General features: G+C 33.7%; 1 long non-coding RNA gene across 1 annotated transcript; it reads right to left on the bottom strand.

Moving 5' to 3' along the window:
• Positions 1–307: 307 nt before the first annotated feature.
• Positions 308–2420, bottom strand: LOC105791208 (uncharacterized). The gene is made up of 3 exons (XR_001132843.2): positions 2354–2420; positions 723–1243; positions 308–612 (listed from the first exon to the last, which is right to left on the bottom strand). It is a non-coding gene; the product is annotated as an uncharacterized LOC105791208 (long non-coding RNA).
• Between the last annotated feature and the right edge of the window lie 16775 nt (positions 2421–19195).

Raw genomic sequence — 19195 nt, 5'->3', positions numbered from 1 at the left:
ACAAATTAGAAAAAAATCAACAATTCAAGTTCATGCACTCACCAACAACCAGACTAAATTTTCAACTTTTATAAAGTAGAAGGATCAAATTCTAACAAATTAAAGCAAGAGACCAACTTCCCGCACTTTTCATTAGTTAAAGTAATCAATGGTATACAGAGTAGCAGGAAAACTTTATGAGATATCCTATCATCAGATTTCTATTTCTTTGCAGATAGGAATTCACATATTACAGATGGAATGGGCAAATGACCATTATAGATGACAACGTAAAGATGAACAGGTGAACCCGATCATAGACATTACTTGGGAAGGAGTTAAATCAAATGATGGACAAGCATCACTCTCTCTACTCTGAGCACATACACAAGAAAGACCTCGACCCAACCATGCTGTTGATCCTGCCATAACCTCAGCTGTAACAAAATAAAGCACTGTACTAAATTTCAAAAGGACCAGTACCTAAGACAACCACAGATTCCAAAAGATGGTTCACTTCAGCAGCTAATAAAAGCAAAAATCAAGAGAGAAAAAACGAGAAAAATGCATTCTGTCTCCAAGATTAGAACAGTGAAAGCGAAGGTATAAACATGTGCACCCCGTCAACACCACCTACATGATAAACTTTAGGTAATAATTAATAGCATAAAGCAGAGCTGGAACTGCAAGAAGCACATTATTTCAAGCAGCCTGTAAAATTTTAAGAAAAAAGAGAACGAGACCTTGAGGTCAAAAAGATGTTGTCGATGAATTCCCATTGTTCATATCATTTCAGAGAAGTGGATTTTGAGAAAAACAATTCAGTCTAGATAAGGAGAATAATGAACTAAAAGTTTCAAAAGGACTTCATGTCACATAATGATGGTTTTGCTAGACCAAAGTGATACCACGTTAATAGTAGTACAGATATTTAGTTTACAGAATGCAACCCAAACACATTTTTGTCAACCAAAAAGATGCATAATTGAAAGCATTTTTGTCAGAAAACCCATAATATGAATAGAGTTCAAATTATATAAACTATTAAGAAAATTAAAGGAACAACTTTTTTGTGGTTCAGCTATAACACAAACACACACACCAGTAGACGCACAAGTGAAGCATATAAAATACAGCCACTCAAAAATAAAAGAAGGCTAGGAACATAACTTCACTACGGAAAGATAAAACAAAATTGATGGCTCATCTAACATTAGTCTCATCAAAGTTGAACACTGCATAGTGCTGTGTCCCACCAAATTTACTACAAAAGATCAAGAAAACGTATATAGAAGCCAAATATATGTGAAATTAAAAACATTTCACCAACCTGCTGCATCTTTACTTTCAGCATGGCAACTGGAATTCTTCTAACTTCTCTACATTTTTTACCCAAAATATCTAAAAAGCATCAACTAGGATCACAATGAATAACCCTGTTGGTATTACCAGAATGCATGTATGGTTAAGTCAGTTCCTTAATCAGTCAGACAATTTAACACTCAATACAAAGTGATACTTATCCATCAAAAGAACAAAGAAAAATAAGCTTTTTGTGGCATTAAGATTTTTCTTCTTATTTCAAATTTTTTTTAATTAATTACAACAAGTATAAGAAATGATGCTAATCTCAGCATAAAATAATAACTCCATGAAGAAAAAAAGACTAATACCAAAGTAAATTTTTATTGGATGTTGAAATGACACATCACGGACATGTCCAAATTTGTCATGAGGGCACCATGAAGAGCACTTAACTTCTGTAAAAAATAACAATTTATTAAGTATAAAGGCATATGTACAAAAAAGATCACTTTTATGACTTGATATAATCAAAAAATTTAACACAAACATACATGCATAAGAAAGTTATATCAAAAGAAAAATGCCTATACAGAGAAAGGTTGTAACATATTGAGAGACACTTCTTTTTCCCTTTCAAACGTATGGTTTTGTTTTTATTTTTTCTTGCATGCTTGACCATGGAAGTCATCATTGTACTATTTATAAAATTTTCAATTACAATTTAATCTAATGCTAATTTAATTATTACAAAATTTAAAATCAACAGTTCTTATTGTAAAGGCATTTATTCCTTTCATATATATGTAAAATTTTAAGAAATAAATAGTTTAAAAATTATAAAATTTTTAGAAAAATAAAAATAGACGAGGGTTAAGTTGAGGGATTTTGAACCTAGTGGATTTCAAAAACAAGGTCAGGATGCAATTTCCTTTGCCAAACCTCGTACTTCCCTTCTAAACCGTCAACCTCAATTTCATACTTATTTTCTGTGTTAATTAAAAAAGCAATTACGAAAAAAAAGTAAATTAAAATTCTATACTAGTGGGAAAAAAAAAGGAAGAACACTTACAGCCCAAAAATCTGAAAGTAATCGATGCATAAAGCAACGGGTCGAATGCTCCTGCAGGAATCAGAATGTGGGGAAAAAAAAAAGGAAGAACACTTACAGCCCCTTTCTTTTGAGTAATGCACCTAGGAAATTCAAAAAGCTCAGAGTTTACAACAAAAAATGGTACATACCAGAATAGCATCAACACAAAAATAGCATTGTGATAGAAGTTGTAAAGTAACCAACACGCTAATAATTCCAGTGACCATGAACCAATAGTAATCTTTTCAGAAACCGGAACTGGCCCATCGCAAAATCTGATGCCATCACAGCTTGCCGTTTAAGATTTTCTGGGATTTTTTGGGATTTTTTTATAATGTCGCAGGGAGGGAGGGAGGGAGAGAAATCAAGAGACGGCGTGTTTGCAAAGTTAAGAGTTTTAGGGGGGAATTAGGGGTTTCATAGGGGGAATTTGGGGATAAAATGGCGGGATGTTTTTTAAAGTAAAATTATTCTTTGCGGCGTTTATTATAAAAAAGCCGCTATTGCTTACCTTTTGTTGCGTTTTCAAAAAAACGGCTCAAAAAATTATTTTATTTTGAATAAAACGATGTCGTTTTACTGAGCTAAAAATCTCTTATTTTGTCTGTTAAAAATTATTGGTTAAGTAATTTTATAAAACATTTATTATTACTATTTTTTATAAATTGGATTTTTATAAAAAAATAACCAGTACTCTCAAAATAAATATTGTATATTTTAATAAGAAAACAAATGATTAAATGGTCGTAATTAATTATTAAGCTAGAATTATCCAATGTAAGCAATCAATCTCTCACATATCAAATTTCTATTAAAGATTGAGACGTTAATCATGATTTTATATTATTCTTTTCGATCTAATCTCCATTTTATTAGAGACTATTTTGATAGATGTTCGATGTGGAATGATTTTAGTTTTGTATTTCATTTTATTTGTTATAATTTGATCCTATCCAAAATAGATAGTTATCTATCCATATCAATCTATTACTTTTTATTTATTTATTTATCAATATTTTTTAAAATCTAATATTTAAATTTATCAAATGGTTTAGATTAAATATTTTTAAATATAAATGCATTAATTGATTGTATAAAATTTCATCATTTAACAAATCTCAAGTAAACCTTAAATCCTAAACCATTTAATATATATAAAGTTTATCTATTATCTCTTAAATAATTTAAATTATAATTATGTAGGAAATTATTTAATATATAAATTATAAAACACTAATCAATCTAAACCCTTAACCCTATCCTAAACCACGAATCATAAAACATAAACTATAAACCCTTAACCCTAAACCCTAAACCCATAATCCATAATCCATAAACCTTAAGATAGTAACTCTTAAACCTTAAACCCTAAATCATATACCCTAAACCCTAAACTATAATGATAATTAATTCAATATTTTAAAATTAGAAAACACTAGTTAATCTAAACCCTAAACCCTAAAACCATAAACCCATAAACCCTTAACACATAACCTTTAAACTTTAAACCCCAGTCTTTAAACCATAAACCATAAATCATAACCCATAAACCCATAATCCATAAACCTTAAAATGGTAACACCTAAACCTTAAACTCTAAACCATATACCCTAAACCAAAAACCTTAACCTATAGTGATAATTAATTCAATATTTTAAAATTAATATTATCTCTTTTACGGTTAAATAAGAAATTATTTAATATATAAATTAAAAACAATCGTAATGTACCCAAAAACTTTAAAATTTTTTAAATAATAGTATTTTAATTTTTCATTTTAACAAATATTTTTTATGTTTTTCATTTCAAATTATTTCTATGTGTCATTGCTTTTTTTGAAGATTTTAAATATTCAATTAAAAATAAATTGAATTTTAATTAATATAAATAAACCAATTAAATAATAAATAGACAGACAAAATGGTTTTTGCGTTACTTTTTTAAAAACGCCGCTAAAAATAGAAAGCCCCAACGCATCAACGGCACTTATTAAAAAATGCCACTAAAAATAGAGCATTAGCGGCATTTTTTCAAAAACGCCGCTAAAGCCCAGAGCATTAGCGGCGCTTTTTTAAAAACGCCGCTAATGCCCTGAAAAGCTCAGAAAACGGTGCGTGGGGCTTAGGTTTTTTGTAGCGCTTCCTGGAAAATGCCGTTAATGCTCTATTTTTAACGGTGTTTTTCAAAAACCGTTGCTAATACTCTATTTTAGCGGTGTTTTCCTAGAAGCCCCGCTAATGCTCGATTTTTAGCGGCGTTTTTTGTCCAAACGCCGCTAAAAATGCCGCTAAAAACCTGTTTTGCTATAGTGACATTATATATTCACACGCGACAACAACTCAATCATTCATTAACTTGGAGTCTGATATAAGTTCAACTAAATCTTATACTTAAAAAATATGCATAACCAATGTCATAATTTAACGAAGGATTCCTTAGAATTTATGTGAAGTAACAGGGAAAGATTAGGTTTGAAACAATTTAAACACATAAGCCTAAAGTTATGTAAGGTAATAAGTTCTCTTAGTCTATTATGAACCTCTAATTTATTCTTATCAGGATATAAATTAAGCATGCACCTTCCAATTATTGTGTCCATTAATCGCCATCTAGTTAGGTTTGATCAACTAATTCTAAATAATCAAAACATATTTTAATGCACGAAATACATAAATGATTTTAATTGGAAGCATCAACAATTGAGGCACAGAACATCATAAACATGAATCAAATGAACTTTATCAAATTAATGCAATCATTCTAGCCAAAACAAATGTAACACCCCATACCCAGCCTGGACGCCAAGTCGAATATCGAGATGCCACACCACCGTCACACTACTTGTTCATCTAAAACAACATGTTATTTCTCATCCATCTATGTTTTCAATTAATGACATATCATTATCATGAATTATAAACCATGCATTCACTTTTAATTGATAAACCATGCCTAGAATTCACAAAATAGCATAACATAGGTATTAATCATGCATTAAGGCCACTTACCAAATTTTCCCAAAAATGTTACATAGGTATCGATATTGCCTCTATGGTATCGATACCACTTGGAAAATCAATACCAAACTAGCATTCTGGTTTTCACCAAATTTCAAAACATCAAAAAAATTGGTACCTTTCACAAGGTATAGATAATTACACCCCGAGTGTCGATACTCAGGCCAAGGTATCGATACCAAATTGGTTTTCTGACTCCCTATAGTTTTAAAAATACAGAGGTATTAGTTTAAAAGTCTTAATATCGATACCTTTGCTTCAGGTTATAAAAATTTAGCACATAAGAGCATTTAAATCATTCAAGATTTGTCCCCAAACATCATGCTTCATTCACCTAGTCACATAAGCATCAAAATGTCTAAACAATAAACCAAACACCATGTCCAAGCTCACAAGCTTCCAAACACACGTAATATACAAATAATCCCCAATACGTCTTAACAAAAATGATATAAATTTCTACCACATTGCCTTTTTATTCCCTAGAACTAAAATAAGCAAAACACCTACTATAATGAATAAAGAATGGCTTGGTCAATCCCTCGATGGCCACACCGCTCACATCAGGAACGCAACTACCCTGCAAAGGATAAAATGGAGTGGGTGAGCTTAACAAGTTCAGTGAATGCCTAGAACAAACACTATGCAAACAAATTATCATGCATCAACGAAACAACATACAACATTATCCAAAAAGGTCATTAACTAAGTACCATAATTCGCATAATTAGTAATATTTCATGCATACTTTTACACATTATTTATACGAATGTTTAGGCATATATATATATTGACCTGTATTAACCACATATAAGCACATATAAGCACATATGATCATATATGATTACATTTAGTCACAACGTATGATAATTTGGCTATTGAGTTTATGAAACATAAAGTGGACTCTATCACCACTCATCGGATACACAATCTCTAACACACCGCACATAGACTCATAAAGTCAAACATATCCCATAAGCGAGGCATATGCCTAACGCTCTCCAACATATCCAAGTGAATAAAGCTTGGCTCACATTCCCTTCTCTCTCAAAAACTGTCCCTCGGTCTTACCGCCCCATATATCACAACACAAAAAAATGAGTACTCACAATCCTATGGCATGCAAACTATATCCAACAGTTTTATTAAGTCACAAGGCCAACATATGTATAATGTCATCAAATATTAATTACCGATTATCCACACGTATTCATCGCATATCATATCATTAGCACATTATAAACACTATCACATGGCATAAATAATATACCCTTATATTTACCGTCACAACAGTCATCACAACATGTTCATATTTCATCACATGATAATTCTCTTCATCACAATTCACAAACATATTTATCACATATTTAACATAGGTAAAAGAATAATTACACCCAGAATTTAGAGTAGGCTACCTCTAAATTCCCAGATAAAACAATGAATCATTTACGAGTAGCTATTGCAAAACACTCATTGAAATATTCACTTTTGCCAAAAAATCGAAAGCTTAAACAAACTTCCCTTTACCCTTATCTCTACTTGTTGAAGGTCCTATTGACTCTGACACTTCAACAAGACAAACCACACAAATATCCAGTCAACAATCAGTCAATAACTCACCTCAAACAACCACAAACACAAGCCTAAGCTATATTTTTTTCTGACAAAAACCTTTAGCACAACAAACTTAAAATTCGAAGAACTCAGTCTATGCTTAACCTTTTCGTATGAAATGAATTCCATTCATCTACATATTAATCTATTAATAGTTCCTAACCTTTAAACTTCACAAAACTACGCGTTTTAAGGTATCAAAATTTTTTGACAAGTTTTGGCCATTACAACAAAAAATTCATTAAAATCGAGACATCCTTGACAAAAATTCAAAGTTACTTTAGAAAGCTTCTAATTATGTTAAAACTAATTGAAAAACACTTTAAAACCAAGTTTTTATCCACAAACTCAAAATTCACCATTAAAGACCCGATTTTCGACGTTTAATCAAAACATGTGACTTAATGGCTAAAACTTCAGTTTCAAAGACCCAATAACATTAAAAACTAAGGAGAATTCCAGTGGTTACCTTTAATGAGAGGAATAACGAGTTTTCATTGCAAATCTAGAAAACCCACAAGTGGAGAAGATGATGAAATTGGTGAGATTTTTGGGTAATTTCTTAAAGATTTAACGAGATCTAATGCTTGTAAATGGTAGAAATTTGATTAAAAAAATTGTATACGGTCTAGGTGCGGACGAAAAGAACGTGAAAGATCTGTAAAAAAAAAGAAAGAGTCTAGAGACACTTCAACAAAATTTTTTTTCCAAAATCACATTCTACACTCTTTTATATCCCTCTTAGTGAAATTTCACGCTATTAAAAAAAAATTTCGATATAAAAAAAATTTAAGTGTTTCGATTCATTTCATTCTAGTCATTCCCGATCAAGATTTCTTTTCCATCCCCATTCACTTACGCCACACTTAATAGCCAACAAATCGTTCTTTCAGCCCACCTACACCCTTTACATATTTTTCCTTTGCAAAACCTTTGAAACCGACCCCTAAACTAGAAGATCTAGCCTGACGGAGTTTTATACGAAATCACAAGAGAAGATACAAGTGGAAAAAGGCACGAGTGTTGCGAGAGCATTAGAGAGAAGAAAAAGCCATTAAAGAGTGTAAACACGAGTGGAGTGCCGAATTATTTTCTTTTTGAGTGACTTGTGAGTTTTGTTGTGAGGTTATAATTTCATATGTCAAGAAGCCCTACAAGAAACATGGTGGAAAGGCAACCTGTTCGAAATGTGCCGGACTTGAATTTGCAAGCATTGCTACGCGAGGTAGAAATTGTTCAATCAAAAGTTAGAACCGATTCAAGATAGACTTAATCGTGTGGAAGGAAGAGCCCAACGAAGAAGAACTCCATTAAGCCCTCCGAGAAATCGAGGACGGCAATCTGAATTAGATGATGAATCTTCCGAGCCGATTGAACACGAAAGTGATCAAGGGTCCAATGCGAATGTCCAACGAAGAGGCCTACGCAACCGAGGCCAACGAAATCGAGAGAGGTTCGATGATGACTTGAAAAGCATTAAGTTGTCAATCCTTTCATTCCAAGGCCGATCGGATCTCGAAGCTTACCTCGAGTGGGAGAAAAAGATCGAGCTCATATTTGAATGCCATAACTATTCTGAGGCCAAGAAAGTTAAGTTGGCTGCTATCGAGTTTTCTGACTATGCAATGGTTTGGTGGGACCAACTTACAACTAGCCGGAGACGAACTGGCGAGCGTCCTATCCAAACATGGACCGAGATGAAGGCTGTAATGCGACGACGTTTTATCCCTTTGTACTACCACCGGGAGTTGTACCAAAAACTTCAAAATCTTACACAAGGGACGAGAAGCATGGAGGATTACTTCAAGGAGATGGAAGTTTCCATGATTCAAGCTGATATGGAGGAAGATTGAGAGGCAACTATGGCTCGATTCTTAGCCGGACTTAACCGTGAAATAGCCAACATAGTTGAGTTGCAACACTACGTAGAGATCGTCGACATGGTTCACATGGCGATCAAGGTCGAAAAACAACTCAAGATGAAAGGAGCCGTACGAGGTTATTTCTCTTCGAATGCATCCAAATGGAACCAAGGGACAAGTAAGAATGCTTCAATGAATCAATCAAAAGAAATTGCGGTGCCCATAAAGTACAACAAGTCTGTGGCCGAATCTAGCAAAGGTAAGGCCATTGAAAATACTCAATCCCGAACACGTGATATTAAGTTTTTTAAGTGTCAAGGGAGAGGGCACATAGCGAGCCAATGCCCAAATCGCAACACAATGGTGATACTCCCTAATGGTGAAATAGAATCGGAGGAGGAAATAGACAAGAATGAAGAAGAGATTAACAATCCTTCTGATAACGAAGATGAGATAGAGTTTGTTGTTGAAGGCGAAATGCTTATTGTTAAAAGAAGTCTTAGTACGCAAAGCTCTATAGGTGAACCGCAACGCGAGAATTTGTTTCATACCCGTTGTTATGTTCATGGAAAGGTTTGTAGCGTTGTAATCGACGGTGGAAGTTGCATGAATGTCGCAAGTACACTTATGGTGGAAAAACTTGCTTTGGCAACTTTTAAGCATCCAAGTCCTTATAAGATGCAATGGCTCATTGAAGGAGTCGAACTTAAGGTAACCAAACAAGCATTGATTCCCTTTTCAATTGGAAAATACCAAGACGAGATTTTGTTCGACGTTGTACCCATGCATGCGGGCCACTTACTACTTGGGAGGCCGTGGCAGTTTGATCGACGAGTCAAACACGATGGGTTCTCTAACCAATATTCGTTCAAGCACAAAGGCAAAAATATCACTTTGGCCCCATTGTCTCCACAACAAGTGATGGAAGATCAACAACGAATAAAGCAATCTTTGGAGAATTTGAAAGAATAGAAAAAGAAATTGAGAGAGAGTGAAAAAGAAAAGAAAAATGATTCAAAAGAAACGAAAGAAGAGAGATTGAGAGAAAAGAATCGAGATTGTGAGAAAAATAAGAGTAATGAAAAAGAAAGTGAAAGATCAATAGATGAGAAAAAGAAAAGTGTTTTATTTAACTGATGTTTTCATGACTTTTCTTTTCAGGTTAATTCCACCAAGTAGCTTCGATTACGTTATATTCCTGAGGAGAGAAGGTTCATATTGCAAGAAAATGGTAAAACCGACCCTCAAATCAATAATCTCAAGGATAGACAAGGTTTGGTTTTTGAAGAACTAAAAACATCTCTATTTTGTTCAAAAAGTGATGACATTCGTGAAAATGACAAGTTTGATGAAGAAGTGAAATATTATTGGCCACTGCTAAATTTACATTTATAAAACTTGATTCGACTAAGTGATCTTGTTTCTTTTGGCCGATTAATATTATTTTTCCCACATATTTGCTTAAATGACTTTTTGTTGATTTGTGGTTATTCGTTAAAATCCCTTTGTCCATTGGATGGGATTTTCCATGGTGAAGGATTGACAAATCGATTTAATTGTTTGATTCATGAGTCTTCAAATCCACTTGATAGAGTGCGTTGTGGGATATGTGTTTATTTGAATGACCTGTACATATTTGTAGAATTATTTCCCATGTCTAGATCCTTGATGAATTTGGAAAATCAATTTGGAAAGGTAAGGCTTATTTATATTTTTGAATTCGGCAATAGTTCTTTTGCTCCAATTGTGATTGAAAATTTGGAAAGAGCTCGCAAGTTTTTAGTTCATCGTGTCATTCATAATTTTCTTTATTGTGTAGGTGACACCTTGAAGTGGCTTTGCCCTAAAGAGGGAGGGCAAGTAACTAATCGGTGTTATTTTCAATCTATTCATGAATTTCAGGTTGCTGGGCACAAGTTTGTCAAATTCAACAACCAAGGGGTCTTTGTTAATGAAAGTTTCTTTGCAAGCAAGTGGCCCGATTTGGGGACAAATCGCTTAAAAGAGGGAGGGGATGATATGACCATGCCCCGGGCACACTTTCGGACCAGCTCTCTAAGCCTTGTTTGCAAATGCATGCGAGCTGAATTAGCTCATTTCTATTTCATTGAGCTCCAATTAGCTCATTTCCAGCTCCACGAACTCATTTCAGCTCATTTGAGCTCAATTTCAAAATTTGAGACTAAACGTTCTTAGTTGCTGGAATTAATTTAATTTGTCTTTAAATAAATTAGTTTAGTTATTACAGCATGCATATGAATTAAATTAGGCTGATAATTCTAAATTAATATGTTTTATGTTATTACATAATTTTAATGTGTCTTGTTCCTAATTATTTTGACTTAAATTCGGACATCAATTTAAATTGTCTTGTTCAGCTGAATTTAATACTTAGTTAATTAATTTGTCTAGTTATATTACATCTTTAATGTGTCAAGATGCAGCCGAATCTATGGTGATTAATTTGTTACTGTTTGTTGCTTGATTTTAATGTGTTCTCATTTAATTAATTAGCTACATGTATTTAATTTCAGGTACATGCAATGGACGGTACACGCATGTTTGGCAAATTAAATTGGCTGCTGATTGAAGCTTCCTAGGTGTCCATTCAGCCAAAGAAGCTATTGTTTCCTACTCCCAAGTTGACCATTCAGCCGACTTTTAATTCTTTTCACATTGCTGGATTCATCTTGGCTATTCAGTTCCATGTGTTCACATTCCATGACTCTTCAAAGCTGAGTTTTCACACCTTGATGGCTGCTCATTACCTCTTTTAATTGCTGATCACTTTTTAGCAAAAGTTGCCAATTAATTGAGCTTGTTCAAGTCCATTAACCGAACCTAGCTACTGCCATGCACTTCTCCAAGTTTCCAAATCCATTGATAATTCTAGAAGTTGTCCATTCAAGCTCACATTCAGCTGAATCTTGTTATCTTAATTAAATAGGTTCATTTACTTAGTTTTTAAGAATTCAGGTGGCTATTCGGCTAGCTTAGTTTTCATCTATAAATAGTTGTTGAAATTATATTGTAAAGAACTTTTTGAAACTTTATCGAATTGCTGTCAAAATTTAGAGAGGATTATTCTCTTAAATTTCGTCCAAAAACTTCGTTGACTTATCTAAGTAGTTAGTGGCGTCAACCATTTTTGTTCAATCGAACTTATCACGTTTACGTGTGGCGTTCAACCCAAATTATACCAAGGTTCCTATCTGATCTAGATAGTGGGTCAAGGTTTCCATTTTAGTTTTCAAAATCAACTTTAGAACCTATAAGACTCGGGTCAACCCTTAACAAAGAGTTGGTTCATTCTTGTTCTCAAGTTACCGTTTTAAATTCAAACACCAAGTTTTCTATTCTTTCAGAGCCAAACCTTATACATTCAATTAACCTTCTTTCATAAACCTATCCATTGACACCCATAAGCCCTATTTAGCCTAAATCTGACTTTAATTCAAACTCAAACGATTCTTCCCTGTTTTAACGATCGGGCAACAATACAACTCGAATTCATCAACGAGGCCGGGTCACATCACTAACCTTATGAAATTTCGAGCTCATATAAGCCAAAATTCCTAAAAATCCTAAGCCTTATTTTGGGGTGTTACAAAAAATTTAAGTCATCATTGTTAATGGAAAAACATCAAAAAAAATTACAACACATGTTGAATAACTAAGAACAAAATTAAAGAATAGGAAAGAAGAAGATCTTGATGATTTCTATGATTCTCCGAAGACTGATCATCGTGGCTTTCTCTAATTCTCGAAATTACTCCTTTGCAAACTGCTCCTCAAGGTGGCTGGCCAAGAGAGATTTTCTCAAGGAAAATCCTAGCTAAATGAAAGAGGGGAAATGGAGGCATTATGCATGGAAGAGATGAAAGAAAGATGAGAAGAATGTGCATTGAGGGATAAGTGAGAAATGATTTGAAATGGGAAATAAGGGGTGGTATTTATAGTAAAGGAATGGCTAAGGAGTTTGCTAAAAATAGCATAGAGATCCTTTGAAATTCTCCATTTCTTTGTCAGCCTTGAAATGTGGAAGAAAAGGTTTATGGTTATTTCATTCATGCTTGATTTCATGCATGAACCATGCAATGGATTGGACGGTTTCTTGGGTATTAGTTGGCGGCTGATTTTTTATTTTTTTCATAAGTGCAGGGACCTCCAAATTAATTATCCCAAAGCTAGTTTAGGCTACTCTTGATGGCATAGCAGAATTGGATAACTTTTTCCCCTACTTGGACGATTTTGTGACCCAAATAATTATCATACTTGCTTTTCTCAACAAGACAACTTTCAATTGGATCAAATTGACTTCTCTTAACTCAATTTGTTGTCTTTATCGTCCAATTGAGGTGGAGTATATCTCATGTCCATATATGATTTAAATAAGCTCCCAAACTTATTAATTCAATGGTCCCAATGTAACAATTAAAGAACAGAAATTACTATGTAACATAAGATAGTTAAATTCAGCAAAATTTAATACATAAGTTCATAAAATTGCATTCTTTACAAAAATTATGCCCATTGTTTCTATATGAACAAAAACCACCCAATTAGATATCCAAATACTCGGGATTAACATAAAATCTAAGTAAAAAGGTGATATAAACAACTAGAAAAAATCTATATATTTTAGAGTTTACAGTTGTGATGTGCATATTTAAAGTATATATGAATGGTGTTATATGGAATTTTAGGTCATTTGGTATGAATGGCATGAAAATTGCTTAAAACAGGTCATTTATGCTGCACACGGCTTACCACCTGGCCGTGTGTCACACACAAGTGGTTAACACGACTGCGTGTGTAACACAGTGAGTTACACAGCTTGGGCATATGGCCATGTGACCCCTGTTTTACTATTTTACCTATCTTTTTGTAAAAATTTCAAAAGGTCCCAATTTAGTTCTGAGCTTGTTTAAGGGCTTTCGTAATCGCAATTGAGACTCAGTTTTGTTTGAAATGCATGCTTAACATAGAATTGACTTATTTATATTGAATAATTGAATATTATTGAGTAATTTGTTTATGAATGTTTCTGTTTACTGTTGTAGCATCCTGTAACTCGATTCTGGTGACTGGACCAAGTATAGGATGTTACAAATGATTATTGTTTAAAAACTTTGGAGGAGTTGAATAAACGATTAAATTTAGCACCAATCATCATTACCCTATATTAGAGTTCACTGTTTGAAATGATATATGACACAAACAACTATGCAGTAGAAGCTCTATTGGGACAAAGGAGGAATAAGATTTTTCATCCCATCTACTATGGAAGCCAAACCTTGACAGGAGCACAATTAAACTATACAGTAACAAGAAAAGAACTACTTGTAATTGTTTTTGCCTTTGACAAATTTTGTTCATACCTTGTAGGTACAGATGTGACAGTTTTTACTGATCACGTGACCATTAAATATCTATTATCAAAGAGAGATGCAAAACCTTGATTGATTCGTTGGGTTTTATTACTCCAAGAAGTCGACTTGGTTATACATGATTGGAAAAGAGTAGAGAACCAAGTGGTAGACCATCTGTCCAAATTGGAATAAGAAGATGCTACCCACTACATATCTTTGAGGTAAGTCATTTCCATAAAATTCCTTGGTTTGTTGACTATGCAAATTTTTTTAGCTAGGGGTTTATTGTCACCTAAATTGACATATTATGAAATGAGGAAATTCCTTCATGATGCTAGTGTTGAACTTTCATTAATTGTGAAATTATTTTGATATAACAAATATATCTTTAAAATATTTTTTTCTTTTGAACAAAGAATTAAAAACATGAATAATATTTCAAAACATTCAAACATCTTAGAAAGTGCTTTAAACCCTTGGAATATTTTTGACAAAGTTCTAAAAGAAATTTAAACTCTTGAACTTAATCAAAACCATTTAAAATTAATTGAAAAAGGCTTCCCACAAGAAGTATCCTTGTTTTAAAAATGTATCAATACTTGTACAATTTTTTGATACCAAAATTTTATCAATACCAAATTTGCTTTCATTTTGAATCAAAATTGAACGCAAACAATAAGTATTGATACTTATAAAATTATATCGATACCTATTTTTTTATCGGTACCCAAAATTTATATCGATACCAATTTTTATTTTGTTTTCATGATATATTAAAAATGTCAAAAAGTATCGATACCCATAAATTTATAAATATCTTTTACCAAGTATTGGTAAATCATCTTTAGTATCATTGGAAACTAATTTTAGCAGCCACTAAATCAGGCATTAAAGGTCTTTAGTATCGATACTCGTACAAAAAGTTTTGATACTTTGTGTTACAGGTGAATTTAATGGTCTGATATTTCCATCCCAATGGCTTTAATTATTCTCCCAACAACCATAATGGTTGGAAAGGTATTAGAAGGTATAAATACCAGCTTTGTTTGTCCTACAAAAACAAGAGAGATAACCAAGCCAAAAGATTAATCAATTCAACCTAAGTGTTCAATTCTTTCATACTTTTATTGTACACACTTGTGAGCTTTTATTGTAATTCTTTAGCTCAAGTTTATTTTTTTTTACTTTTGCTTTATTGGAAAACATTCTAACCTTGTGAGGATTATTTCTTACTTTGCTTCTTTATAATTGTTTGAGAGGGTTTGTCTTAAGATTTGGGTAGAAATCTTAAGAGAGTTATAAAGTTAAACCTTGTCCTCAAAGGTTGAAAAAATTAGTGAATTTGGAACAATCCTTAGTTGTGGAAAGTGAAGGTATTAAAGTAAGCTATTCGAGCCGAACCAATCTAAATCTTTTCTTTCGTTATTTCATACTCTTTCTTTACTTCCGCCAAATTTTTTAATTTCCAATTCTCTCCCTCTTAGCAATTTTGATTTGATCAATCGAGCTAACAATTGGTATCATAACTAGTCTCTAAAAGACGATCTAAAAACTAAGAGAAGATCCTCGAGGTAGCTCAATTTTCATCTATTCAAACCCAACAAGATGACATCTACTTTCAGCTCCATTATTGTTGGTGAGTCTCAATTCATTAATAAACCTCATTACTTTAATGGTTTTAATTATTCTTATTGGAAGACTGGGAGTGCCACACTTGTAAATCTTCCAAAACACTTCTAGAACAGTTTTCCAAAAATTTCAAAAATTTTCAAAACCCATTCCACAGCCAAGTTTTGCAACTTGACTCTGATACCACTAAATGTAACACCCCAAACCTGGCCTAGGAGTTATTGCCGAATCTGGCGGTGTCACATTGAGGTGTTTAGCGTAAAACTTGTTGTCATTAAAATCTTTAAAATCAATTAATCATTTTGTTATTAAACGGTGATTCCAAAACGAGTTGTTCACTTCCAAGCGTGCATCATTAAAAGCTAATCACTTTTAAAACGTCATACATATCATAGAGCAAATCAGTCATACATAACATAAGGCCATAACAGTCATTTCATCTCCTAGGGGTATAATAGTCATTTTACCCTATGGAGGGTATTTCAGTGATTTTACCCTATGGAGGTATTTCAGTCATTCTACCCTATAGGGGTATTTCGATTATTTTACCCTACGGGGTTATTTCGATCATTCTACCCTATAGGGTATTTCGGTCATTTTATCCTATGGGGGTATTTCGATCATTCTATCCTATGAGGGTATTTCAGTCATTCTACTCTATGAGGGTCTTTCAGTCATTTTACCCTGTGGGGGTATTTCGGTCATTCTACCCTATGAGGGTATTGTGGTTATTCTACCATATGGGGGTATTTTGGTCATTTTACCTATTTTGGGGTCTCAGTACAGATATCGACCTCTCAAAAGGTCTGCAGTCGCCTCGAACGACTCAGGTAACCTAAATGGTCGTAACAATGTAAATGGGCCCAAGTCCCATTACTCGGCCAAGTGCGCCTAAACGCTTGTGCAGCCCGATTAGCCACGATTTCGCCACGGCTATGAGATCAACCAAGCCCAGTCCAGTATTTTCCATAAATCGTGGATATCATCCCCACCCCACGATTCCATTGGGCCCACACAACCTATTTTGGCCCAACGTGGCCCATTACGGCCTAAGCACATGAAAATGCTCATGGAAGCCTTTATTGTCTATTGCCCATGATCTGTGGGTTTGGCTTACCACACGATCGATCGCAGGCTCGTGTGGTCTCAAACGCCGTATTTTCGGCTTCTAGGCCTTTTTCTGTTCTACAGTTACACTGGGGTGTTTACACACCTATTTACGAAAAGATGTGCGGACAGCTCTCGAACACTTCCGAACCTATGTTCACCCGTAACACTCGGTTAATCACATATCAATTGAATTTAGAACGAACCCTATTCAATACACATAACTTCTTGATCGACAGCCACTTACCTTGATTGAACAATCGAATCCCTAAGCACTTCACTCACAAAAACAACGTTTGTCACTAAATCTCGGGGTTGTTACCTGCAATCCAGTCAAAACCCCTTAACAACAATTATCTACTAGAACAATTTAAGCCAAAATGAACACCAACTTACCGAAAATATAAAACTGTAGAATAGGAATGGTATACAAAATCGACATAGAGCAAGGAAAAAGTCCGCACAATGAGGGTAGAAGATGGAGAGTAAATCAACAAGAAGGGAAGAGAAATGGTTTAGGGAACGAAGGGGTTTCGGTAGAGGGAAAAAAAAAAGAATGAATAAGGAGAGAAGATAAATTTAGCCACTAGTAGGATTACTTGGGAAAGGAAACAAGAAGAGGCAATTGAGAGAGGCAATATTAGGCCAAAGAGAGGTTTCCAGCACCAAAGAAACGAAACAGAGGAATGCAAAAATCCCTCACCACATTCAGCCTTCAAGCAAAAAAAGGGAAAACACCACACAAAACCGAAATGAAGAGTATACCAAAATGAGTGTGTGTTTTGTTACAGGTGAATTGATATGAGTTTGCGCTAGGAGGAATGATGTCAAGGCTATGCCTAAGGAGTGGCATATCAAGCTGTTATGCATACAAAGCAAGTTTGGCGGCATGTTCAAAGACTAAGTTACTCCTTAGAAATTCACCCAGGGTAATTTATTATAAATTAAGGCTTCAATTTGGAAATAATTATAGTTTAATTATGTCGTGTTGTATCTGTATTTGCTTATGTATATTTATTTGAAATTTGTAAGTTGTAATTATCTATAAATTGTATAAGTAGATTAAGCTAGTGTCTATATTCATGTGGTAATACCTAAGATTCGGATTCGGTTAAAAGGGCTTAGGCCCACACTGAATTGGACTGTTATTGTGACGGGCTCACACCCAAACTACATTTATGTACTGTTTAATTGACTATTTGCTTGTTAGGGGATTACACATTGAGTTTTCGTAACCTCACCCCTCTGTTTAACTATACAGGTAATCCCTAGTTGTAGGCCGGTCGGTGCTGCGAGGGACTTGATGATGGCAACACGATCACATCAGCTTTCATTTTTAGCCTTTGATTTATAAGTAACTGAATTTGGGTATTTTTATGTAAAAAGGCATCATTAAATTTATAAACTTTAAATTGGAGTTTTATTTATTTAGTTTGATATAAACTGCTAGTTTTAGAAAAAGAAGGGTTTTCAAAAGGTAACTATTTTCAAAGACACCACGTTTTCGCAACATTTCAAAAAAAAAACTTCCACAAAAAAATGAGATTTTGGAAAATTTATAAAGTTTTAAAAGTGATTAGCTTTTAATGATGCACGCTTGGAAATGAACTTGGAAATGAACAACCCATTTTAGAATCACCGTTTAATAACAAAATGATTAATTAATTTTAAAGATTTCAACGACAACAAGTTTTATGCTAAACACCTTAATGTGACACTACCAGATTCAGCCATAACTCCTAGGCCGGGTTTCGGGTGTTAGAAGTTTGTAGCTTGGTAACATTTCATTTGGGGATTTTTGCATGCATCGAATACTCAAGCATAAAAATCAGAAAACACATGATATCTGAATTAAGTAAAATTTGACATTGATCCCTAAGTTCTGCTGCAATGCAAAGAAAACGTTTTTGAAAAAAATATCGATAAGGAAACTAGGTTTCCAAAATGACTTGAAAAATGGTTTTTTTTCAAAATTCGTTGGTTTGGTAAGTCATTAAGGTAAGTCATTTCCATCAAATTTCCTTGGTTTGTTGACTATGCAAATATTTTAGCCAGGGGTTTAACGTCGCCCGAATTGACATATTAGCAAACTTTGCTTCCACCAGTTTTTTTAAAGGCCAATTCACTCCCCTTCTTAGCAATTTTAGTTTGATCAATCGAGCTAATAGTTAGATATTATTTTTGGGAGGAACCATATTTGTTTAAGAAATGTGTAGACCA

The sequence above is a fragment of the Gossypium raimondii genome, chromosome 8, assembly GCF_025698545.1.
Source record: "Gossypium raimondii isolate GPD5lz chromosome 8, ASM2569854v1, whole genome shotgun sequence".
NCBI classification, from domain to species: Eukaryota; Viridiplantae; Streptophyta; class Magnoliopsida; order Malvales; family Malvaceae; genus Gossypium; species Gossypium raimondii.
The sequence above is the reverse complement of the archived record's forward strand: the minus strand, read 5'-3'. Positions and strand labels throughout refer to the sequence as shown.